The sequence below is a fragment of the Siniperca chuatsi genome, linkage group LG24 (assembly GCF_020085105.1).
Source record: "Siniperca chuatsi isolate FFG_IHB_CAS linkage group LG24, ASM2008510v1, whole genome shotgun sequence".
Lineage (NCBI taxonomy): Eukaryota > Metazoa > Chordata > Actinopteri > Centrarchiformes > Sinipercidae > Siniperca > Siniperca chuatsi.
This window is the reverse complement of record NC_058065.1, coordinates 14,412,335-14,438,527: the sequence shown is the minus strand read 5'-3', so window position 1 is coordinate 14,438,527 and position 26,193 is coordinate 14,412,335. Positions and strand designations below refer to the sequence as shown.

Here is a 26,193-nt window from a genome sequence, read left to right as displayed (position 1 = left end):
ACTTTTCTGTTGCATACTCTGTTGCAAGTCTCCTTAGAAGTTGAATGGTGTGCACTCTTGGAGGACCTAAACATCAAGCAACCGCATTAGTTTATCTGATTCTATTCACGTAGAAAGTTTGTGATTATGTATGGTACAATCATATCTTGTTTAACAGACCACAAAAACAGGCCTGAGTTTAATTTATAGAAAATAATCACAATTGAAATCGAAATATTGGTTAGAAAAATTACAGTTAGATATTTTCCTTGAATCAGCTGTAGCTTCACAAGTGACTATCAGTCTCAAAAGTCAAATCAATCTGTTAATCCAACACAACACTTCTGAAGGCGTGTTCATACATGTCCATGTTTTGTTTTTTTCTTTTCCCAAGACAACCTAAAAAATGAGGCGCATTATTGTGAGAGGAAAATGGGGCTGAAAGCCAGATGAAATGCACAGCAGTTTGCTTTCACTCAGAGATGCTTTGCTCCCTCTCAGTCATTTAGTTATTATTCACAGTAAGACTGTTCCTGAACAGTGGGTGGCTGCATAGTAGCATTAAAAATCCCTAAACAACAATGTACTCCTTTAGTGCAGAATCCTACACAAAAGAAAGACAAAATGAAAATCTTGAAATGTAATTTCTCACAATATTGAAGTGAAACACCAAAGGGATTGAAGACGCAGGAGAAAGAAGAGATGGGAATATTGAGAGAAAATGACACCCTATGAAGAAAAATATTCTGTTTTGCACACCACTCATCCACCACGGTCGCTCCATGAATAAATGAATACAGATAGCTGGGATCAGTACAGCTAAGAAGTAGCTTGGCACAAGATGTTGCTGCTAATCAGTCCCCTCAGCCACCATCCAACCCTGCATACAAAACCACCTCACACACACGCCCCGTGTGTCTCGCCTAAACAATCACATTGCCTGATATTTCCTTTCACATTTGCTTTTCTCTATCCATTCTTCCCCCATACAATTCCACTGGAAATATGTGTTCTGCAGCTTATTACAGATACTGGCTGTTGTTTTGCATATTGACAACTTTGGCTTGGTATTATTCTTTCCTGGCATATGGCGTCATTAAATTGCTTATTTCAAGAATTAACACACTCAGTGCTGTATTTCAGGCATTTCCAGAATCCAATGAGTGTTGTCAACTTGAGCAACTCTCTCCAGAAAGGTGAAAACTAAAAAGAAAAGAGTTGAACCTGTCAAAATGAAAAATCTGCGGGGGCTCCTAAGAGAATACATTAGAAAGGATAATAAAGGTGACGGAGAGCACCCAGGAGGATTTCCTGGGGATCACAGTATATTTTCTGGTTCATAAAATATAATGCTACCATTGAATGAAGCAGATTTAGGAATGTATGTATTCATAAAAAGCCTATATAAATAAATAACATTATGAATGCCGAAATAGAAAAAATAAATAGACTTGTCAAAGCCATTTTAATGCCTTGTGAGCTGTCTCCATCTTGTCAGCTGTCTTGTCGTTTTCATCCTTAATTAGAAACCCAAAGTGCTGACACGCAGCGGCCCTGAAATATGATCCCCGAAGTAACACTGTCTTCACTTCTGCCTGAGTCCGTCTAGTCACTTACTTTGTCTTGTCAGAGTTGAGCTTGGCTCAACGTTACGTGTGATGACCCACGAAAAAACCTACGAAAGATGTCCTTTCTGGGTGTCATTTCTGAGTAGCACAGCACAGCTGGAAAAATATTTCTGTTTTATCCCTGAGAGATAATTTGCAGACCAAAAAACGAGAAAGTGTACGGGTGTGCCATATAATATCGCTCACAATAATACCTGTATCATTTTCAATATGATAGAAAAAATCAGATCGTGATCATGGCAATTAGTTGACGTAATGATGTCGTACTGTTGTGCACAGCAACAACAAGCATGGCTGAAAGCGAAAGTAACATTGCTACCGGCTCCACGGTTGAGTTGGTTCCAAAAAGGGGAGCTACTTCAGTAGTGGAAGTGGTGAGGTTACAAAGAATCAAGCAGTGTTTCCCACACATCGACTACTACCCCTCCCCTGCGGTCTACTGACAATCGCACATGCTCTGCAGAGAAACACACACACAGAGAGGGAGTCTCCTACTTATTCCGGTATTTAGTAAAAGCTTGTAAGTGCACCTGTTGGTGCCGATGTCATCCGGTGGTTTCAGTCGTTTCGATAGACTAGGTCATTAACAACAAGCCTCCTCAACACACGGCTCACCAAGATGCTGTGAAAAAGGACTCGCGGGTGAAAAAGTCCAAAAGTTGTGTTTTTTGTGCGACTTTAGAAAACATACTGCTGAAGAAGAAAGTCAACACATACAGGGAGAAACAGAAAGAGGCGGGGCGTGTGTGTGGGGAAAAGCAGATTAGTTTGTGAGTAAACACTACAATAAGGTGGAGCATTAAGTAGGATTAAAATGGTGAAATAATAAATAATTCACTAGAAATAGATTTTCAAATATTATATATATAATACTTCCAATAGACAAATATATATATATATATATGTTAATATTTTTCAGGATTTTGTCATATCGTCAAGAATCGTGATATTATTTTGGGGCCATATCGCCCACCCCTACTGTAGTGCATGTTTCCACTCCAAGTGAAAGTAATTTTAAAGTGATTTAAAAAGTCACACTCAGTGAACAAAGGTGCTCTCTGGAGTCAAGGGCCACAACAAATGCAAACGAGAAAGAAAATCAAGGCACTTACAAGTAATCCTGAGTATATTAAAAAACCTTTAACATGGCATGGCTGACAACTACGCATTTCCAGATTTCATACTTTTCCTTTTGAGTTGTTCCATGGAACATGCCATGAAATTTGGTACAGACATTGTTTAAGATCAAACCAGTGGTTTCCAACCTTTTTTGCTTGTGGACCTTTACAAAAGTGGCAGTTTTTGGTTGGGGCCCTTTGTCATGTTTCAGATGTCTATGATTTGTTAACAGTTTCCCCTCTAAACTTTTTCAATAACTGTTCAGATTATCCAGTATTTACAAAAAAGTTACAATCAGAGCAAAGTCCATAAATCAATAGAAATTTGTGTAGCAGAACAGTTTTTCTTCTTTCCTCTCCCATTAATCATCTCACATCTCTCATTGTGACCCTTTGGAGGGGCTCGACCCCTAGGTTGGGAACCACCGGACTAAACTAGCTAACTGTATATAAAGTAGTTAAAACTAGCTCCACAGCAGGAAATGCTTCTTATACATCACACAATCAAATAATGGCATATAATAATATATTAGTCACAGACAGCACTGTGGTTACAAAAGCACACTTCTCAGTTGTCAGTGATGCTGGGTGTGGTCAGAGGTGAAACAGGCCTGCAGCCTTTCGGCCAAAAACGGCAGCGACACGCTGCTTTCCAGTCTGCTGTTAAGTTGCTCTTTAACTTTAATTCTTGACTGAGTGAAAATCCCAGAAAAAAAGTTGTTTTTCTCAGATGCTGGAATCCAGTTTAACAGCAGACAGCTAAGAAGTCTCGTCCATAACTGACCTATCCGAATGTGCCCGTTGATGTCACGAGATAAATAATCTTGAAATAGAATTTGTTCCATACAGCACAAAGTATGATCAATATCTTAATGACTTCTCTAAGTATCCTTAAAGTTTGCACACAAAATAATCCCAACGGTAACTTCAAGTTTATCTTGTTCAGCCTTGAAAAATAAACAGGACCCTAACAGAATACTTAATTAAACTCTAAATTCAGATTTAAACCCAATGGCATAAATGATCATAGCTACATGGAATTATGTTAATTTAGAAATTTAAAGCTGCGAGAAGCTTTGCATAAATAAGAGCTTGTCTGTTTGATCAAGGTTGTGAAACTATTTCACTTTAGCAGAGATGAAAAAAATCCTGAAATTGAGAAGTAGCAATCACCGCTGTCATAGAAAATAAACCTTTGTGTGACAAGTTGCTCAGGTTGATGCATGCAGAGTAAAGGAATAGTAAAGTTGATACTTTAATAATGTCTTTAAAGTTTCTCATTTGAATAACACAGTTGTATATCTTTTCCAAAAAAACAGACTGAAGACAGTTTATTACCATTACTGTGCAGTGATTATGCACACTTCAACTAAAGCAAATGTTTGCCCATTTTTTGATTAGCTCTGTCTTGTTTGTGATTCTGTCAGTGAGTCAGAGTTACTAGAAAAATGTTCACACAACAATGACTACCTACGTCTAATTAGCCTTATCTCAAAGTTTCAAAGCCAGGGGACCCATGCGTGGAGCTTGTGCAGTAACAGAAATGTGTGCTTGTTGGATTAATTCCTGTTTATTTGGCCAAAACTATGTGGACACCCAAACATTACACCCACATGTGATTGTTAAACATGTGCAACATGGGCATTAATCTGCTGCTATAACAGCCTCCACTCTTCTGGTTTCAGACTTTCCACAAGATTCTGGAACCTGGCTGCAGGAATTTGCTCCCATTCAGCCACAAGAGCATTAGTGAGGTCCAACACTGCAGCTGGAGGCCTGATTTGCTGTCGGTGTTTGTTCCTCGTTGATATTTTTACTTATATTTCGGAGTGCTCGGATTGCCTTCCAGTTTTTGCTGTTGATTTGCTGTCGGCGTTTTCCAAGTACACCCGACGCATTTTTGATCCGCGGTTGAGTATTAGAGCAACCACTCATCTCGTTTTTCAAACAAAAATCTTAGATCTTGTCATTGTTAAGTCGTTATAAATCCCGCAGTGTGAAATGCCTCAGGTTTTCACGTAACCTTGGGTTAATTACAAGCAGATAGGTTTTTTGAGACTGCGGGTTCAAACACCAGCAAGCTTTATTGGATAGTGATTCTTCAGGTGATAAACTTAAGGTTGTGGTATTTCCTGTCTTTGTTGGCACAGGTTTTCTGCAGTGTGAACAGTATACATCACCAATTTGTTTTGTGTTGGACTTTAGCCTTTTGGACTGTTTGTAGTGTTCGACGCAGGGGGTCAGGGGACGCGGGGGAGACCAACTGACCACTGCTCAGTAGGTGTGTTATTGTAAAAAATCACCTGTATTAATATCATATGCCAACAAGAATCTATGTGATTATGTGTACAGCACAAAAAAATTGAGTGTAGCATGTGGTGTTTTTAGCTAGCTCAACTAACCCTGGTGTACATATTTTGGGTTGAGTGGTTTGTCCGTTCCTAAAATACTGCCAGGGTAGAAATTGCTTAGTTTCAGTAATGTGGCTTCCGTCGTCTGGACGGTGTACACCTGGCTCTGCGTCCTCTGCTGCGCCACCAACCATTGACTGACACGTCCATCACGGTCTCAACAAAGGCGTTTCACACTGTATCTGCCGCACACCAACTTTCCTTCCTCTTTCTTCCTTTTCTTTCTGATGTCTGACAGTCCCATATTAGATAAGAACTACCTTCTTGACTTTTGGCAACCAATCAATAGGACAAATGACATGCCATGTGACCATAACACGGTACACCGTATGTAAGGCACTTTGAATCACCTCTATGTTTGAAAGGTACCATACCAAAAAAACTGCTTTGCCTTCGCTTACGAATGTAGATTAAAATACATTATTGATGATTTGTGATGATCAAACAGCTCAGAGTGACAGTATAAAGGGGGGAGGAGGAGACAGGATGACACACTTTCATTCATTCACACCCCTTATTAGCTGCTCTGTGCGCAGCAAATCAGTTTACAGAGGGTGTTCGTGTGCTCGTGTGCTCATTTTGCATAAGAGTAAGAGTTCATGTTTGATGTGTGTGTATTATTTGTCCGCCATCTGCACTCCACACTCGCCCCCTCCCACACTCCCTCATCAGACATCAGTCTCATGAACACATGTTTAGTTTTCATTGCAGCAACGCGTCAACCACCTGGAGGGGGAAATGCCTGGGTGGCATTTTGACATGCTGTTTGCAGCTGACAGGTTCAGGATAATCACTTCACGACTCCGATGAAACATCCTAATAAGCCATTCGCTGAATGTCAGTCTGGCTTTACCTGAGCGAGGTGCGACTGTATAAATTCACAGAGATTTCTTCTCCCCCCCTCCTCCTCCTCCTTCTTCTTCTTCTTGTTCTTCTTTTTCTCCTGCTCACTTTGCTCACTGATTTGACAGCTGTTGTTCTTAATTTTCTCCCTGGCTATTTCCCGAGGATCCATCTGGTGCTGCTGAGAGTGAGGGGCTGATGTGGGAGCAGTGCTCAGCGAGTCAGATGCACACACAAACACACACACACACACACACACACAAATCAAATACTTGCAAACACACTGGACAAGAGTAGTGTTCTGTTTCTCCATTGGTGTGAGGAGAGCTTACACATACCGTACACATGGATTACATTTACCACCCACATGGGCCAATGATGCTGTGTTGAAACAGGAAGCATCAAATAATAATAAATAGGAAAATAATAGCCAAACCACTGCTCCACTGGTAAATCAATAAGTAGAAAGCATTTGTCTCTGCATATAAACAACACATTGGCAGCATTCCTCTTTGCTTTCTTCTTCTGTGAGCTTGTGTGTAAGCAGAGAACAAATAAAGGTTTCTGCGGAGTACACACTTTACCTGCAAGCTTTAAGTTTTAAACAGCCTCACCCTCAGCGGACGCAATGGGCTGAAAGCAGCTCAAAGTGGATTTGATGGTAGGTATTGACTCATGTATGTGCCCTGCAAAGTAGCCAATTATTGTGCAAGTCTAGAAGACATGACTCTCCGTGCACATATCCAAGCATGTTTCTCTTCCTCTCGAAGAAAGGCAGGCCAATTACACTGAGTGATTTTTCTATTTGGGCTCTTCGAACAATCGGAGCTTTCTTTCTTTCTTTTCCAGAGTGCTTTTGGTAATGTTGTGCCGTGGGCAGTTTGGTTTTTGTCTGCTTTCAAGTACAGATTATTCCTGCGTGGAATTAGTGTTTCTTTTGGTGTGCATAGTACTGGCAGAGCTGTCCTCCTTCCACCCTGCAACAGACTTTTTTATTTGTACATCCCCTTGTTTTCTCTGTAGGTTGCGATTCTTTCATCTCAGAGGGGTTAACGACAGCTATAATCCTATTGATCCAGAAAACTGATCCCTCCTAATCCTGTAACATGAAAGTTGGGCTTTGTGATGTGCAGCACAGTACAGTAGAGCCGGTAGCAACAGCTTTATAAATTCTTAGCCAACACCATGAGCCCGCCGTCAGTGTTCATCTCAAAGCTGCTTCAGAGACAGAGAATGTCCAGGACTGTACCTCAACTAAGAAGAGGCAGTTCTTTATGAATCCATTATTTGTTTCTCCTGTGGAGGATGGCATATCTTTTCAACATGCTGTTATTGTGGACTCTGCAGACAGAGAACAGAAGACGAAAGAGCATTTCCAGATGAGCCTCGGGGAATGAGTCGGCCTGACTTCACTTGCTTGCCTTTCTTTCTGCTTCCCACTCTGCCTCTCACTTTCTCACCTTGCGTTGTGGGTTCTTACTCTCTGTCTCTCTGGAGTTTTGCTCCTGGTATGCCCTCGCATTTATTTCTCCTTTAAAACCTACAGTCATCTCTCTGTTCCCTCCACTTTGTTTCTGTCTTTGCCTCTGTTTCTTACTTTTTTACCTCCTTTTCCTCCTGCCCCCCTTCTGTCTATCCCTTGTGACCTGCGCCAAGTACAGCTGTGTGTGTGATGGCAAAAGCATGTGGCAGTGCCCTGCCACGACCAACACTCATCCATGCCGGTTAATGACACTTAGAGGCATCCCACGATGCACATCACCATGGTTGCCAGGCTGAGTGCTGGCTGAATCAGCGGTAAAAAGTCACACTTTGGCAGCGCTCCCAGTGCAGGATACAGTGGAGGTGACATCAGTGACTCTGGATGACACTGTTCTGGCAGCCTCTGCCTCCCACGCTCTGTCACTATCATCGATTTTCACAGCGTATGCTGTGAGAGAGAGAGGGGGAGATAGAGGTTTGGGAAATTTGGGAGATAAACTGGTTATACTTGCAGTGCAGTCAAAGTAGTCACGAATGAAGGGGGGGGGGAAATGTCTGAGAAGAAAAAAATCTTTCTTGAGATGTCAATTCATAAGAGCACTGTGTTTCCTGCTGCTTCTGTTGTCACCCAACCATTGAGTTTGTTCACAGAATGATTCGTTCGAAGACCTTTTTTACTCAAACGTTGTATTTCACAGCAATTTTTACTTATTTATGTTCATTTAATGGCTGTAATATTTCAAGTACAAGCCAAATTAAAGTTAAATCCATGGAATTATGCCTCTATATGAACCAGCAAGTATAATACATGACTGCATTCTCATACATCATAAAAGGTTGAAAGGATGATGCCCAAAGGCAAAAACAAGAAATTAAAATCTCATTTAATGTATTATATAAGCAACCTATATGAAGCCTGTCAGATTGTTCTTGCATTTCTCTGGAAATCAAGTGTACCTGGTGGGTTGCCAAGGAGAGAATCACGTAAGAAACTCTCCACTCAATTGCTAAGTGCTACCATGCAGCTTTAACAGTAGCTTTTGTCACTGAAATGGCTACAGTAATGAAGCCTGAGCTCTGTTGCACTATACCTGGAATCCCACTTTGAATCATCCAGTGATTTCTTTCACTATCACTGTCAGTGCTCGTCAAAAGGAGAAAAGGTGCTTTTTCACACGTCAGGATGATGGTAGCAAGTGTTAATTCAGCTCCTGTGATCAAATTATCTATTCAAGCCAAGGGAATGTACCAACTTATCCTCAGTGTAGCACAAGCTTAGTAATGCTACAACGTTAAAAGCAGACATTCATTTATTTTTAGGGCAGCGCTTTATCTATCGCTGGTCTGGGGAAAAGCAATTAAGGCTCGCTGGAGTTTGTTAGTTGCTCACAACTTTAGTTTTTACAGATATATCGAAGTCATCAATTCCTCAGAACTTGTAATGGCTGTGCTGGAGGAGAAGTGATCATTTTGGAATAGGAGTGAACAAATCCCTTTCATGTAGAGTGCAAACTGTTGTTGCTGCTCTGAGGGTTCCTAAGGCAACCATTCGCTGCCTCCTTTTGTTTGGCAAGGTGTGAGTCATGGTTGGCCAGCTATTTCAACATTGTTCAGAAGATACATTCAGAAATAAACAATGATGAGATAATTGACAGTTAATGGAGAAGGTGTTCTTTTTGTATGCTGAATAAATTAAACATCTGTGAAGTCATGTCACCTTACATGATTGGATTACACATTCTTGATAGTATCTTTCTACCTCTGCATGTAACTTCTGTGTTGGAATTTTTTATTTGTCTTATTTGGAGCTTCTTTGCTACCACTGAAACTTAACGAACCAGTGCATCATTGCAAAAATGGTAGAGCACCAAATAAGCATTTTATGACTTAACTGCAAAGTTAGGAGAATACAGTATGTAGACCAAGCATTACACTACATGCATGTAGGGCTACAACTAATGATTGTTTTAATTCTGGTTTAATTTGCCAGTTATCTTCATTTTCTCTATAAATGTCATAAAATACTGAAAAATCTGAATTTCTCACAAACACATTTTCCTAAAGCCCAATGTCTAAAATGTCTTGTTTTGTCCGACAAAAGGTAGCAAAATAAAAAGGAATGGGGAAACATTGGTTCTTTAGTGGCATGTACAAGTGATTTAAGAGAACCCATTCACCAATTTTGGTGTATTCAGAATTTCCTCTTAGATTCAAACAAAATTCACAAGTCCAGCACTTGTTTAACTTCCAAATTATAATTTAATCTGTTACTGAAAACAACTAAAATTCAAAATATGCTTTAACGAGGTGGTTTTTAGCATCTTACCTAATGTCAAATTATTCCTTCATTATTTCTGTCACAGTACAGCTCTGTGATGACACATTGTTGGCAGACTACTGACACTGCCACATATGTTGCTGATTTCCAACAGCAGGACTTCAAGCTCCACGGTGTGAAATTCTTCTTTTCACTCTGGTAACATTTCTGTGAATGAAACTTGCCTGCAAATGGAGAGGAACAGGTATAGCAATTTGGGGCATTCATTATACTAATGATCAAATCTTCAAATCATAAACAGGTGGCATTTATCAAGTTGAAATGAGCAATTTATGACAAGGTTGTGCAGTTAAGAGAGTTTGGTTAATCCGACTTGGAACATTCGTATGAGCAAACCACATAAAAAATTAATATATATACAGTACAGTATATTATATATAGTATTATAAGAATACAAAAATGTTCATGAATGAGGCCCATTGTACCTGGGTGGATCTTCTGTTTGCCACAAATTGTTGGCTTTTTGTTTTTTCTTCTAAAAATGTCAGTATTGTACTAATGCTGCAGACTCTATTCAGGCATTTTCTGTATCTTACAGCATTTCCAAACTGTTACATAAGGCATCTTTCTTGGAAGGCATCTGCTCCTCATATGTGTGATTTCCCTGTGACCCATGTCATCGATGCATAGTGTGCCAGTTACACAGGGGTTCTGGAACATCTCATTCAGAACACCTCGTCCTTGCTTTCAACATTAACCTCCACCAGTTTGTCCTGTGGCAACAAATGATCCAATCAACTCGCACGCTTTGTCAAACCCCAATGTCTCCTTCTGAATCTGTGACACAAAGAAATTAAGGCCCTGCATATTCATCACTATTACTAGCGAGGAGACTACAAATTTAATTGAATATGTAATAGCACAAAGGATTGAAGTCGTGCTTGGCTCATTGCATTGTTGAAGCATGGGCCAGTCACGGGCTCTCTTCATGGGAAGATAACAAATGCCGGGCTGGAGAGATGACACACACAAATCCCACAACGGGAGCTACAAGTCCAAATGTTCTTCTGAAGTGAAATATTGCTTCGAGATCTGTGGAGTGATGATAAACAAGGAGCTCAGACTACATAGTGCAAATAACAAGATTAAATTAAAGGCTGAGCTATGATTGAAACACCTTCCTCTGGGCCTGAATTGATTGGCCATTTCAGCGCTGACAGTTTAATAAATAAAGAGAAAAGGAGAGAAATGTGTTAGTCTGTTTGTTATGCACATTTAATGTGTGAACCTGATCAATGCTGGAGGATCAAGTGTGGCACCTTGTTGTTCTTAGCACTCATGCACTACACTTTCAGTGTTTCAATGGAGCGATTGCAACAATTAGCTGTTAACAGTGAGGAATGAGCCCTCAATCCTGACTAATGGCTGCGCTTTTACTGAAAGAGAAAACCAACTCAGATTAACCGGTGGGCTGAGGGGAGGGAGGCGGCTGTTACTTGGCTGAGGCTAGACTTTGGGTGGCGGCGAGGTCCTTCTGGGACTCGAGCCGCCTTCATAAAGTATTGGGAGTGAGGATGAAAGAGCCCGGAGACATGGTCGGGTGGGTTGAGGGAGCAGAGCGGACAGACCGAGCCTTCAGAACTCTTGACAGCTCCCCAGCTGAGAGGAGAGGGAGGCTGATGGGAGAAAGAAAGAAGGAGGAGCAGAGGCGCCTCAGAGAGATCAAAGGTGCACTCATCAAGGGCTTGTCTCTTCTTTCCTTTGACAGGGGCAAAGAGGTGGGTGGGGGGTGGGGGGTGTGGGTGGGTAGGCAGGCAGTGAAAAGTCAATGACGATTAGGACGGTAGGCTGAGGCTGTAGAGCTATAACAAAACCCAAGAGGAGAGAGTAATCCTTTTACCTGTAGATCTTGCTCTGTATATTCCTCTCAACAGTCTTTGGTTCCAGCTTGTCGTAGCTACAACATTCTCCATGTAATTTATTTTCTACGCACTCTCCCTGAAAGCTTTATGCATTTGTAATGTAACAGGCATATGTACAGGATACGCCCTTAGCTGAAAGCATTGCAAAAATTATTTTTTCATGCCGCGTTCCATACAGTAGTTAAAAAATTTGTTTTAGCATGTCTTTTGTAAACCACAATGAAAATGAAAGCTGAAAATTAGATCCGACATCTATTTATATTTTGCCGCCGGGCAGTATGTCAAAAAGTGTTGCTGATAGATGACAATATAAACTGTGTCACTATTTATGTTGAGCTCAAAGATTCCCTCAACGTTAAGATTCCCAAGGAGTAGATTCCGTACCTGAAAAATTAACAAGAATGGTAGGATCTGCACACAGAAAATGTATTTTAAATGAATAAATCATACAAAACAATAAACAAAACTCTTCAATCTTTTCTAAATCCTTGTAAATTTCACAGTGTGACATGTTTACAAGCCTGGGAGCTTATATTTTGGGTCAGTTCACGTTAATTAGTTAAATTACTTAATTTGCGACCGTGCGATTCAGCAACATGTCTTTTGCCATCATAAAAGCAACAGCTTGTGATGTGTCTATTAATGTGGGAAAAAGTAGATAGTAATGTTACCGTTTGTATCAAAGATGTTCTTCTTGAGTGCCTTACTGCTCCTTCCAGGGGATTGGTCTAATTACTGGTGTTTGAGGCTGTATTGGATGGCGATGCTTCAGATGATAAACGTTTTTTGTGGTATTTCTCCGGTATTTCTTTGTTAGCATGTGTTTTCGGCGGTGTTGACAATATACATCACTAATCTGTTTTGTGCCTTGCCTAGCTTTAAGTAACCAAGGTAATGCCATACCAATGCCTAACTTTTATTTTAAACATTTATTCACAGCAGCTATTTACATTCAAGGTTGTCACTTTCTGAGTCTACATATATCTGTCCATCTATCCATCATGCTACTGGATTTTACTGAATTGTGACAAAATCACTTCATTTTTATATTCCTGAAAATTCACTAATTGGTCTAATTTGTTTACAGTGGAAGGAGGAAGCGCTGCATGGCTATGATGGCTGATCTGACAGGTGGTCTTTAGTGGGGCAGGTGAATGTACAAAAACAGGATCCAGGACATCTTGCTTGATATTGAGTGGTGCAGACAACCATGGAAAAAAAAACATGGCACTGTGTCTTTAGGTGAAATAATATTATAAATATATTCTTCGAGCATATAGGCAATCCAACAGACCAACGTGTATCGCCCCTAGGACCCTGATGAAGACCTAGAGTCAATATGCGTTGGTCTGTTTAATGTTCGTGTTTTTCCATGGTTGTCTGCACCACTTAATATCAAGCAAGACTTCCTCGATCCTGTTTTTTGTTTGCTGGAGTTTTCTGAAACTTGAGGGAGCATCTCACCACTTTATTACCATGCAGTATTTTCATAATTTACACCGATCATAATTTACACTGAAGAGGGCTACATAATTTGTTTGCTCATTCATGTGTTACGTGCAATATGTCAGACTCCACTGATCTCATTTTGACAAAACCTGAGGAAAACATGCATCTCACAGCTGCACTCAGCCTTCAAAATTACACTGATTGGCCCTAGGTAGAACTACAATTATAACTCAAATCAAGATGTCATATTTGTAATTTTTCAGCATAGACTGGAACATATTAGTTAATCATTCTGTTGCATGGGAAGAAGGTTGGGGGTACTTACCTGCTGAAAGGAAATGTATGTAGCACAATGAAAATGACACACTTCAATGCTGTAGAATGCCTGGAGAGCATTGCACTCATTAAAAATGATTATTATGAACTGAGAGGTTACAGAGGCGATCTAGGGAGATATGACCTATTTCTCCCTCCTGAGTGCAGCTGCTCGCTTAGCACTCAAGGCAGATGGAGGAAGAAGAGAAACAGGAGTTGAACATACTGTAGTTCGATATACAGGATATGTAATTTTCTTGATTTACTATGCATCAACAGCTTGAAAATAGGCTAAAGAGGGCTGTCTTTACTGTCCACTGGATATAAGATATAAATGTGAGCATAAAGTGGGTGTTTTATGAATAGTTGATAGATTGATGTTGAGCAAGTCTTCATCTGGGTTGTCTCTTGTGTAAATCTCTGTTCCATAACTTTATTCAGCTAGGACTATAAGGAGAAGAGAAAAATGTTCCTCAAACCTTACATTTTCCGCTTCTCTGCCCAGCCTACAGCACATGACTGTTTTGAACATCTTAACACGAGTCACTAATTGACACTACTTGGACTAGACTTTCAGAAAAAAATATGTACACAGTCAAAAGTTTTTAAAACCCTGTATTTTAGCATTTTGATTTAATTTTAAGGAATGTAATTGCTTTGAGATTTAACACCAGTATGGTCTTTTCTACCACTTTCTCTGTAAGACAATCTTTCTTTCCTCAGAGCAATAACAGGTCGGCTTTTCACTGGCATGAGCTGACATTTGCCTTCGATGATGACTGCTGAGAGTCTTAGAGAGACCTAAATCTTTGTGTTCAAGGACTTAATTGACAGGAGCTTAGATTCTAATGGGACTCTTAATTATGGCTTTAATAATGATGTGTGCATTGAAAAGGTCAACCAATTAAGCCTACAGTTATGTTAAAAACACCCAGACAGGCCTTACATTGAGACAAGTATACTGTGTTGTCTGCTCCAGGTGCATAATTAGAGTAATCAAGATCTAGGCCATTTCCAATTAGATCTGGGTCATCATTCCATTAAAGTAAAAAGTCACAAGCATTTCTTAATGCACCATTCATAGTACAATGCTCTTAAAGTAACAGGCACAGTTTCTTAACATGATGAGGCATATTCTCAGAAATTTCATTTCTGCCTATTGATTGCCTGAATAAAGACCAAGCCCTCGTCACGTTCACTCAAAATATTGCACAGACCTAAAACCCATATCAATTTAAAGAGTAGCTTAACACTAAATCCACTTTTGAGTCAGTAAATTACATGTACAGTAACTTTATTACACAATCTACTGATCCTGGTTCCCATCTGCAGTGTTCATTGCAAAAGAAGTTTTTCACCTTTTTCCAGAGAAAATCCAGTAGTACTGTCCTCGAGACCCTCCCAAAATCTGTGAAAAATGTACAACTTCAGTACCACTCATTCACATCCCCCATTCTGTCACTGTCCACCTCTGCTACCTCTGCTAAGCTAATGTTAAGCTAGCAGTTCCAAACGCTCTGACCCGATGTCTTCAGTCAGGGTTGCAACCGTATGATTTTCACGGTACGATAACCGTCAGCCTGACCTAAAAGCCTTTACAGAGATTTTGCACCTGCAAGGAAGAAAGCAGGCGTATGTGTGAAGCTGGCAGTAGTTCATATAAAGCAAGAGTATTGCTTTGGCTTGACCAAAATCCATGTGATCTGGATATGTGGTAGAATTTCAATGTGAACTGAATCCAGTGAGCAGGGGAGTGAAATGTGACCTTGAATTTCATATCCCATGGCTCAGTGAATACACTGAACAGCAGTGTGGGTTGATCTTGAGCTCAGTGTGTCTACAGAGCGTGAATCACCTGCGAAATAATTGAAATAAGCCCCCCCCCAAAAAATCGAACGTCATTTCTGTATCTGCTGTCTGTCATTGGAAACTTTGTCAACAACGCTAACAGCAGCTGACAGGAAGTCTTAGGGATGCCTTCAAGCTGAAAGTTAATTATCTCATTCGCCCCGGCAGGTATCTCAGGATCTGACGGTATCTGCTTCCACCTTTCAGACCACACAAAGACATGCTTTGAATTGTGACAACCCCGGTTAGCAGCACTGATCAGCAATCAGGATTGTTGGACTGTCAATAGGACGTTGCCAGTGGTGCCAGATGTGTCGATTAGCCATTAGATCATTACTAGAGAGAAACAGTGATCCATGAAAACTCCAATGAAATCATTAAAGTATATTCTCTGTTATGTGGAAGTCATTTCTCCGAAGCCATATTAACTAATTTTGTTACTTCATTTTCTTTTGAAGGGCAATGGTTTATAGCTCTGAATCATGTCTGCTGTAATCACCATGTCTCCATTAAGACGGACTGAAATTTGATTGGCAACTCATTCTGAAAGGTCAGAGGAGCCCTGCAGTACTAGTGGATTTGTGGATTCAGCTAAAGCCTTTATCTCTCAAGGAAAGTACTATAATGAGTTTGACCTCGCCAACCTGGAATTATGATACCCTGATGTAATTTATGTTTGAAGTTAACAAAAATGTATATTACATATTTTTCAATCCCTTTGAAATAAGAGATTGAAAGACCATTTGAAACAGGCTTACAGGATGGATTAGAGTTCACTATTTGTCTTTGAAGGTAATCAAAATCAGCTGGCTAGAGCGATATTAAAGGTACAGGAATTGTGAATTTGTAGCTAAATACTGCAGGTGTTAATTCTGTTTGTGGTCTTGCCATCAGCTCTAGAAATGTCACCAGTTGCTGTTAATTGTTCCTATGTTGTTTCTTCTTCGGACACTGAATTGGGAACATGACCGTGGCGTCTCCTTTGATGTGTGAAAGTCACTAATAGTGATAATTAATTTTGACCGAAGGTGACTTCCCGACTTCTGTGAAGTGCTGAACAGTGAGCAGGTCCGTTACAGGTGAAACATGTATATTTGGTGGATTTCTTTCCATAATAAATCCACAGACCTAATTCCAAATGACAAAGAGAAAGGTTATTTGTGTGAAATGGGAATGTCAGCACAAATGGATACAGAACAGACTGGAATGGCAAAAAATGTAGTGTAGGAGGCAGCGCAGCAGCTCTGTTGCTTGCATTTTGTGAAGCTTAGCAACAGATGAGTTTTTAGTCATGCTGGCGGCGTGGCTTCTGGTGGAAATGGCAATTTGTCCAGTACCTGCAAAACTACGGACATTCCCATCAGCCTTTACAGCATTGAGTTTTGTCCTAATTAGCAAATGTTAGCAAGCTAACATGCTAAACTAAGATGGTGAACATGGTAAACATTATACATGCTAAATATCAGCTCATTGTGAGCATGTTAGCATGTTGATGTTAGCATTTAGCTCGAAGTACTACTGTGCCTAAGTACAGCCTCACAGAGCTTTAGCCTCATTAGCTGTTTTTTAATGTTTTTTGATACAAATGCCTAGAAATGCTTGTATTCTATATATCTACAGATATGAAAGAAACTCAATTCTAAGTCAAGTTTCCTATACCTTTAAAGTGCATAATGAGATATTATATGCGGAGCATAATTTCTTCTGTCGATTCATCAGTGGTGAATAACCATATTCAAAGAACATCACTAATACACAGTACAATACATACGCAAACTTACACTAACAAGTCATATTTTCATTATGATAAAGTATCCAAATAAGATGTAACCTACGTTACCTTTAAATCTGGGACCAAAACATCAGTTGAAATGTAACTTCAGCAAAACTACCCTCCCAATTACCACTTTAATGGTACACAGAAACAATAACAATTACACACTAGAAATTATAATTCGAAAAAATATTGCAAAGCACATTTTTATTGGGCTCTTAGGGCAATTTCTGCAGAAAGCTCTCACAGATAAACAACACAAGGAGTATATTTGGGGGGAAAAACAAGCTCATCACTCATCGCAATCTTAGAAATGATTTCCACAACAGAGAAATGGAGCCTAGATCTGTTCCCGAAGGAGAAAGAGAGACAAACCCTAATGATTGTTGGCAGCAGAAACTAAAGGTGCATTTGCTTTCCTTTTATTATTCCTCGTTGTTGAATAATTAAGACCTATTGTTATTTCTCGGCCACCCACTGTAATGATAGCAATAATTCATATTATGCTGATTAGCAAGGTGACGGGGGAGCATAATGCATTCCAAATGGCACAATTTTTTCCAGCGTCAGAAAAATGATGTTAATAGTGAACAGAGGCATGTTTCCACAATGAGGTAAATGTATGAGAAAAATGTATGAATTAGCTTCTATAGTAAGGCAGCATTGTGCCAAGGACACCAGAGCATGTTTGTAATGCACTAATAAGTATTTCTCTGCATCTGTATAGTAAGCCAATTTGCAAGGTGATTGCTCATCAGCTGCCTCCTCTGAGTGTCTGTGTGTGGGCTCATGAGTGTCTACGCTATTTAATGTGTGTGTTTGTGTGTTTGGTTGTGTTTTTTCGTCTGTGTGCACACCATACTCCCTCTCTGAGAGTCATTTTGGTGCGTGAGCGGCTTGTTAATGGAGCGCTGTGATTATTTCGAAGCTGAGCTGACAGGTCGGTATATCTAAGCTCCGATCAGGTAACTGACTTCATGCCACGGCCCGATACATGCCACTCAAGTCCGAGGGCAGGAAGTTCTTCCCAATTACCCAGCGTGCACTGCTCTCTGCCTGTTAGCGGGAGCGGTGACAGGGCTCCATCCTGACCCGATGTGATGTTTCCTCTCGCTCTCTTAACCTTAATGGCAGGGAGATAGTCACACCATGATGGTCTGTACTTTTATTTGCCTTTCTCTTTCCATCCGTATTTTTAGGCATGCAACCAGCCTGGCTCTAGGGAAGGCAATGTCGGTCTGTGTGTTCACCACTTTGGTCCACACTGAAATATCTCAACAGCTATTGCAGAACTGAAATAATTAGTCGATTAATTGATTTGTCGATAGGAAGAAAATTAATAAGTAACTATTTTGATAACTGATGAATCTTTTGAGTCTTTTCTCAAGCAGAAATGCCAAGCATTCTCTGGTTCCAATGTGTGGATTTGCTGCTTTTCTGTTGCACATCATTGTAAACTGAATATCTTTGGGTTTGGGCTGAGGAAACAAGACATTTGAAGATTTCACCTTGAGTTCTGGGAAAGAGGCATTTGCCATGAAATTTTGTTCAGACATTCGTGGTCCCCAGAGGGTGAAGCCTACTGACTCTGGCGATCTCCTAACTTTTCATCTAGCACCACAAGCAGGTCAAATCTTTCACTTATCTAGTGGAATATCTCAACAACTCCAAGATGGACATGTTCCCCAGAGGGTAAATCCTAATGACTTTGGTAATCCCTAACTTTTCATCCACCAGCATGTTGACATTTGTGGTTCAGATTGAAAAAACTAATAATAAAAATAATTTGGTGCAGACAGTCATCATCTTTGTGCTCCCTTAACTTTTCATCTAGCACCATCATCAAGTCCAAGTCCAGTTTCACTTTGTCCAGTACTTTGGTTTATGACTAAATACCTTAAAATATAATGCATTCATTATATACTTTCTAGTTAGTGCTACTTTGCATATTAACAAACAGTAACATGCTGATATGCTAAATACAGATTCTAAATTTCGATATTGAATGTAATGATAAATAATGCATATATTAAAAAAACTACTTCACCACGACTGCTACAGATCAAAAACAAATTTTCTTTTCACCTCTTTAGTTTTCTTTAAAATGAGCATTATAGCCTAACAGAGCGGCTTGAATGGCTGTAAACTAGACCTGCAATGATTATTCTATTAGTTGATCGAAAGAAAATGAATCGACGCCTATTTTGTTTATCAATTAATCGTTTCTGTCATTTTTTCAAGCAAAAGTGTCAAATATTTGCTTGTTTCAGCTTTTCAAATATGAGAATATTATCTGCCTGGCTTTGTCATTTGTGTTTGTAAATGAAATCTCAGTTTACTTCTCAATATAGAATAAATTACTGAGTGACTGTTATATTGGGAGTAGTGATCGAGTGAACAAGGGAGTGATGTCAGACAGCCTTAGTCTTGTTCTTACCACAACAGGAAGACATCCTGCTCACTGCTGCTACCAATGCACTCAGTAAAGACATATAGTGAAACATAAAAGTCACATTGATTGTGCCAAGTCTGGTAATTGAAATATTTAATTAGACTTGTATAATCTGAGTTCAGTGCCATCCTCAAGGTAAATGAAAACCTGGAAATGTTTTGAAATTCGTTGCGTGTGGGTGCAGCATCTGCCACGGAAGCTCATTAATCAAGTTAAAAACTCAATTTGATATGTGAGAATTTAATTTGACCTTTTCTGGGCGAATGATAAGTTCTCATAAAAGAGCATACATCACTGGATCCCTCCACCTTCTCCGCCTGTTTGTTGCCATAGTTAGGAGATAGCGGCGGTGGCTGCAGCATACTGATGAGCCATCGGCTGATTACACTTAAAACTTCCCTGATGGTCTGTGTCAAGATAAATTTTAGTTGAGTTGAGCCTTTATGCAGTTTGTATGAAGGAAAGCATATGTGTATCTGCTACTTGAAAACATATGCTGCTGATTCATTGTTTAATTTTCTGACAGAATGGGTTCAACTTTCAACTGTTTTTTTTTTTGTTTTTTTTACAGATTCCCAATGATGTTTTAGCCTCAGTAAAACATGTTTATTTAAAAAGTAAAATGTTTTTTTTTAGGTTGCAAAAATGACAACAGCCGGTCTTAAAGCCACACATTCTTCTTGCATCTTTACAGTATCATCTAATCTCCTCTTTCCCTTTTCCAATATCCTTTCTTTCTTGACGTCTCATATCAGTTTCCTGACCTGGCCCTGTCTGTCTGTCTCTTTTACAGAGATGGTATGAAGAGACGGAGCCCATATTGCCTTGGACGAGCGCCAGCTGTGTCAGGTACGGTATGCTACACTGACCTCAGCTTCCTGTCTGTTTGTCAAATTGCTGCTCAGTCAGGAATGTAGCCTATTTCTGGCCTTTCCTAATAGTTAGACACAGTGGTCCTGTATTTTACAGAGCTTTCTCTGCTGGAAAAAAGCCAAAGGAGATTGAGAACCGAAACAGAATAAAAGTTGTTGTTGCCTCTGAGGTTTACTGCTTCAATCTGGCTGTTTAATGAAGCAGAGGCTTTATCACCCTTGCATGCATTTAAGTCTTCTGGGATCCCTTTGTCATCAAAAGGAATTAATAAATTAGTTATTGGAGAGAAAATATGCTGTATGGTGCATCCCAGTGGTTCATGTCAGTTCCTTCCTCAAGTCTTTCCTGTCTCCCACATACATTTTTACATGTGACTTCAACTAGATATGACGGAGGAGGAGGAGGTTGTTGTAGATGGGGTTTTCTAGTTTATGTCTTGTGTTATCACAGCCTTTTAAAACACAAACCTGATTTTGGTGACACCTTTGGTGTAATCCGTCAAAGGACAAAATGGAGGTCTTGATCAAGGATGACTTGTTGCATTTGCTTTCAAGTCTGATAACTAGGCAGAATGTTAATGATATTTATACCATGGATGAAATGTATTGTTTTGTAGACCTTTTCTAACCTTAATCAAACCTATTTTACTCAATATAAATTGAAATGTTTATTCTTTAATGCTTTCATGCAATAGTCCACTGGTGCTGTTCATATGAATGGCATTTAGCTCATGGCCTACTTATTAAATCTAAACTAGGGGTCTTAACAGGTCCACTAGGTTCCTAGCAACCAAGACCCAACTAGGGACCACGAGTCAGACCAAGAAAAAAGTGATAATCAGTCTAATTGGGTTAAGTAGAGTCCTGTTCTATTGCCGTGGGTCTCTGGTCTGTTTTTATATTTCTAATACGTGAGCAGACTTGCTATTAGCTGTGATCACGTTGAGCGTGACTGTATGAAAGTATAGGAAAAGTGACGTGTACTGCTACTCTATGACCGCGGCTGCTCGTTGATTGGTGGTGCATTATGTTGCTGCTAGTGTTGGTGTTTGGGACAACCATACTTTGGAATGGGTCTAAATATTCTCGGGTGTATTTGTATCGGATCTGACTGTCCTCAGGCCTCAAAATACAATTTTCCACATCGATTACAGTTCAGTTTTCCACAGCTTGTTACAGAGGTCTTCACAACCTCTATTCTGAACACGATCAGTGAGTGGTATGCTATGCACTACGCTGATGTTTGCAATCATACTGCAGGTACACAATTGTGTGTTTTTTGTGATACCTTTGTATACAATCTTTTTACATGTTGATATCACATACTGTATCAATTTATAGACTTATTTGTAATGGGGTCAAGATGCATATAAATATGGAAATGACATGGCACTGCAGCTGAGCGTTGAAGAGGCTCGCAAGAGACACATAGATAAAAAAAAAAGAATGGTCAAGATTGATGCAGCAGAGTCTGAAATATTCCCTAGTATCGGCCAAGTGCTAAATTTGCATTCCCTACATTTTCCATAATGCAACTGAATAGCATCTTTAGTCCCTTGCCTGGTAAATGCCCACATCTTTCAAACCCCTTGCCCCAGTTTGGGACATCACTATGACATTATCTGCATTATTTTCTCAGACTTGGCAAAACTCCCCCAGAGCTACAGAAGACATACAACATCGTGTTTTCACAGGCTGAGTAGGAGTAATCATGTTGAATAAAGTGATGTGTATATTTGGTGGAACATGGTTTCGGTCTTAAAGGTGCGCTCTGTGATTGTTCCTATTCTGGAATCGGCTATTGGGCATTGAAACAAAATCTTTAAATGAGACATTACGGTCGTCATTCTGTCTGCTCTTTCTTCCCTCTGTCTTTTCTTCTCAGTGCCTGCCAGTGTGCGTGATAGCCCGCAGAGATACAAACAGTTAGCATACATATGTCAGATGCTCCATGCAAGCTAAAGTTCAAATCTCCTTCATATGCGAGATTCCGCGGCGCCACAGGCAGGGGCTCTGTGAAAAGGTCATCTCTCACACTGAGTAAATGAAGGAAATCGCCGGCTTTCGCTTCCCCTCACCATACTGTTTTTAGCCACTGCTGAGCATTAGTGACTGCTGCTTACTCCCACTCACCTAATCACCACTCAGCATGCCAAATTAATACATGAATCATATTACTAATCTGCATATAATTTGCATTTTCTAGCCTTGAAGAATATTTTAACATGATGTCATTTTTAATTGCAGTGTCTCTGCAGCCAGACACATTGTGTTTCCAGCTGTATTATGATATTTAAAGCACTAATCACACTGAAATTCCAGTTTCTAAACCCATCAATGAGGAGAGCTTCAAGATGGAATTCTTGTAGTAGTAACCTAATTGAAATACAAGAGATTTTCAGTAAGGATGGAAACCCATCTGGTTCCAGTGGATGATACTAATCTTTTTGCAGTGGCTTCTTCTCTGGCTACAAGGAAAGAAAACAAAATTAGGCTTCAAAGCTGCGTCTAATCACATACTGAAAAGGGGTGGCTGAAATGTCTGCACCACACAAGTTGCACTGTAACATGAATGTAAAATCTGAATGCATGGGTTATTCATGCATAAGTCATGGTGAAATACTTAGTGAAAAGGACTGAATGCGATGGGCCTTGGGGAGGAACAGTTGGTATCCAAGAGGCAATTTAGCTTTTTTTGAACTGCTTCTCCTACTTCCAAAATCAGGACAGGAATTTGACTATGGGTTTTCGTTGCTCTCAATATGCATACACAGAATACAATAGACATAAATACAGCTAAAAACAAGGACAACAAGCTCAACAAGGTAGACAAATATTAAGCTAGTATGTGCATATAGATATATATATATTTTAAAAAAGTACAAAAAGGAACAACAGTAAGATTTGTAAACAGTAAGACAATTAGTACAATGGTGCAGAGTGCAAATGGTGCTGAAATAAATATAATTAATGTAACAGGTTGCTTTATATACAGTATGTACAGCGTGTGTAGATTTAAAAAGTGATCATATTTACCTAAACAAAGAGATACATTTACAGGTACAGTGGATGTTTCTGTCACAGGGTTATTGCACAGGGATTGTTCCTGACACCATGTGACTGGTGCTAACAGTTGTTGCTGAGTGATGGCCTGTGGGTAGAAACTGTTCTTGTGTCTGGTTGTTTTGGCGTGCAGAGCTCTGTAGCGCCTACCAGAGGGGAGAAGGTGGAACAGGTTGTGACCTGGGTGTGGTGGATCTGCAGTGATGTTTCCTGCCCGTTTCCTGACTCTGCACGTGTATAAGTCCTGAATGGAGGGCAGGTCGGCACCAGTGATCTCTTCTGCAGCCCTGACCGTCCGTTGTAGTCTCTTCCTGTCCTGTTTGTTGCCAGATCCAAACCAGACAGTGATGGATGTGCAGAGAACAGACTGGATTATTGCAGAGTAGAAGTAGATCAGCAGATTCTGAGGAAGGTTGAACTTCCTGAGCTGGTGCAGGAAGTGGTGTCGATGTTGGAAGCCCACTTTAGGTCCTGGGAGATTGTGGATCCCAGAAACCTGAAGGCTTCCACAGCAGACACCGTGTTGTTGGATATGGTGATAGGGGGCGGTGTTGGGGGGTTCCTCCTGAAGCCCTCTGTCATCTCCACAGTTTTGAGAGTGTTCAGCTCCAGGTTGTTCTGACCGCACTAGAGGGCCAGCTTTTCAACCTCTCGTCTGTATGCAGACTCGTCACCGTGTGACGTCCTTCAGGTGGGTCAACACCGGTCTTTCAAAGGACTTCATGACTACAGACGTCAGGGCAACAGGCCTGTAGTCATTTAATCCTGTGATGGAGGGTTTCAATTCATTCAGTCAGCCCTTGAGATAATTTTTCTCACAAGTCAGAGGATTAGATTTCTCTTATTTGGTTAGTGGAATAGAAAGACACTATGATGAATTATACTGTAGTTGATACACTGCAGATCTCTGACAGAGATCCATTTATAAGAGTGTAATGTGCTTAAATAATTTAACTTCCATTATGAGGTTTCTTCTCACTGGGTAAACTAGAGACCTCCTTGCAATGGGCTCACATCAGCCGCAACGCCAAATCGGTGTGTATGCTGCAATGGAACAATGGAGACAGATGAGCTGTGCCAAATGTCTTGGGGGGTGGGGGTGTGTGTGTGTGTGTGGGGGTGATAATAATTATGTGTAGATTAAAACAAATGTGGGCCAAGGGGGGAAAACTACTTCCTACCCCCCTACTCCTGGCGCCGGCGCTCGGACCACACTCATCTTCAAACGTGGCCTTCATTTTCATCTCAACTACACACCTGTAAAGTTTCATGACTGCATCTTGGATCCTAGAAACCAGTAGGTGTCTCCAGGACCACATTTTGCCATGATAACACACACACACACACACACACACACAGACAGACACACACAGACTCAAAAGATGAAAACAATACCAGCCATGTTGGTAAGAATATGAGTGTCTTTGTCTTGCTGTAAGGCTTGTTAATAGGTGTCCCATGCATAAAGTCTTGATTTTAGATTATGGACTTATCTTAGCATCAGAATTATAAATTATACCAAACTCAAAATATTGCTTTTGATTTCATCATAATGCTGGATATCAAACTAGTATGAATTTCAGTAATAGATGGCTTCATTGCTCACCCGGTCCAAGTATAGGTCTACCACCACAGTGATGGGCTAATTGAACAGTACACGCTGGAGATCCAGCTGCAGGCGCTATTTGCATAACTTCATCATAATTTATCCAAGACACCTCAGCAGGCACTTTATCATGTCTCAAGACTGATTTCTCCATCTTTTTCCCTATGAATACATTATGCCACCAACTCATACATCTTCCCTGGCTGTCCTCATGCCAAGCGGTTGCCCCCGAATGAAGTGTGAATGCATGGCGCAGTTTGTCACGCACAGCTTCCTCCACGCTGTGTGTTCAGTGTAAAGCAACCAGCCAACCACAGAGAGATATCGGCCTGGGTCTGGCCAATGGCAGTGAGTTATTTGACCGCATGGTGAGCTATCAGGGAACACAATGCTTAATACAGTCGTGAAGAAGCCTCAGAGATTAACGTCTCTGTCTTGCCGTGGTGGTTGTAACTCATTAGTCGATTTCGCTGATCAATCACGGTTGAATTATTGTGGGTCATTAGGAATGTAAACCTTGAATGCCGGCCTCAGGGGGAAATCCATTTTGGCGCAGTGGGAGGTGAGGGGCTTGATGAGTGGGAAAGGATGTATGCGTGCATCCCTCAGACTGTATGAAGTCGACTTAATGACTTTGATTGTCAATGAAAATAGTAATTTATCCCCAAAGATAGAAGAGGTTATTGAATTTTCCCTATAAAACACTCCTTATTTCAATCTATGCTACCTCAACGATAGCAGCTTCTGTGGTTACATTAAAGGAGCTGTACTTGAACTGCTGGCAGCTTTACAGACTGGAAGACAGCAACACACACATACACACACACACACACAGATGGACCACACAATTTCAAAGCAATAATAAAACTATTAAGCCTTTATTGCATGGTTGACTCTCTCACTGACTGGCATTGTTTGGCATTATTCCATTTCAAAGGCTCTATTTGTGATTATGGCATGGGAACAACAATAAGGCCTCTTAAAGTGTCTTCAGATCAATGAAGTGAGTCTTTTATAAGCTTTCCAAACATCGCAGTGGGAAAGGGCAATCTCAGAAGATTATACTTGTCAGATTAAATGAAACTGTGGTGGGGTTTCAATTGGCGAGCAGCAGGAGGCTCCCGATTTGAACAATAACATCTCACAACTTTAA

General features: G+C 40.4%; 1 protein-coding gene across 1 annotated transcript in view; it reads left to right on the top strand.

Annotated features, from left to right (window-relative positions):
- Positions 1–26,193, top strand: part of LOC122872278 (beta-1,3-galactosyltransferase 1-like) — a 101,180-nt gene that overhangs the window by 24,219 nt on the left and 50,768 nt on the right. Inside the window, exon 2 of the mRNA XM_044188277.1 lies at positions 20,293–20,348. The gene's annotated coding sequence lies outside the window, so the exon portion shown is untranslated. The remainder of the gene's footprint in view (positions 1–20,292; positions 20,349–26,193) is intronic.